This window comes from Rattus norvegicus, chromosome 1 (genome assembly GCF_021556685.1).
Source record: "Rattus norvegicus strain SHRSP/BbbUtx chromosome 1, alternate assembly SHRSP_T2T, whole genome shotgun sequence".
Classification (NCBI taxonomy): domain Eukaryota; kingdom Metazoa; phylum Chordata; class Mammalia; order Rodentia; family Muridae; genus Rattus; species Rattus norvegicus.
Window position 1 is genome coordinate 250,077,013 of NC_141534.1, and position 928 is coordinate 250,077,940.

Sequence of the window (928 nt, forward strand, 5' to 3'; positions counted from 1 at the left end):
CACACCCTGGCTCAACTACCTACATTCTCTGTCTGCCTAGGCAAAGGACAAAATGTACAAGGCTCAGCTTAATGGCCAGTAGAAATAGTTTTGTCTTAGACAAAGAAAGTAGAGAAAAATCAGAAGAAATACTGAAATGAGAATTTTAAGAAAATCCACTGAATTTGTGTAATATCATTTAGGAAATACTGTATAACAGTCTTTTCTTAAAAAAAAAAGATCTTTTTGCTTGTTTTGGCAGTACATATACCAAAATTGGAATGATATAGAGAAGATTAGCATGACCCCTGTGCAAGATGACATGCAAATTCGTGAAGAATTCCATATTTTTTAACAAGTAGAAGCCCATAAAGAAGAAACACAAAAATCCCAAAAGAATTACAGGAAAACACAACCAAACAGGTGAAGGTATTGAACAAAACTGTCCAGGATTTAAAAATGGAATTATAAAGAATAAAGAAAGCACAAAGGGAGACAACCATGGAGATAGAAAACCTAAGGAAGAGACAAGTAGTCATAGATACGAGCATCTCCAATAGAATACAAGAGATAGAAGAGAGAATCTCAGGGGCAGAAGATAGCATAGGAAAATTTGTACAACTATCAAAGAGAATGTAAAACACAAAAAACTCCTAGCCCAAAACATCCAGTCAACTCTGGATGTAATCATTAGGATAATAGGTATAGAAGAGAGTGAAGACTCCCAGCTTAAAGGGCCAGTAAATATATTCAACAAAATTATAGAAGAAAACTTCCCTAATCTAAAGAAAGCGATGCCCAGAAATATACAGGAAACCTACAGAAGTCAGAATAGATTGGATCAGAAGAGAAATTACTCCCATCACATAATAGTTAAAACACCAAGTGCACAAAACAAAGGAAGAATATTAAAAGCAGCAAGGGAAAACGTCGAGTGACGTATAAAGGC

The 928-nt window shown here is 34.9% G+C and overlaps 1 non-coding gene across 1 annotated transcript; it reads left to right on the top strand.

The window, feature by feature from the left end:
* The first annotated feature begins 225 nt into the window (after positions 1 to 225).
* On the top strand, positions 226 to 331 carry LOC120100168 (U6 spliceosomal RNA). The gene has a single exon (XR_015657178.1). It is a non-coding gene; the product is annotated as a U6 spliceosomal RNA (small nuclear RNA).
* Positions 332 to 928: the final 597 nt, after the last annotated feature.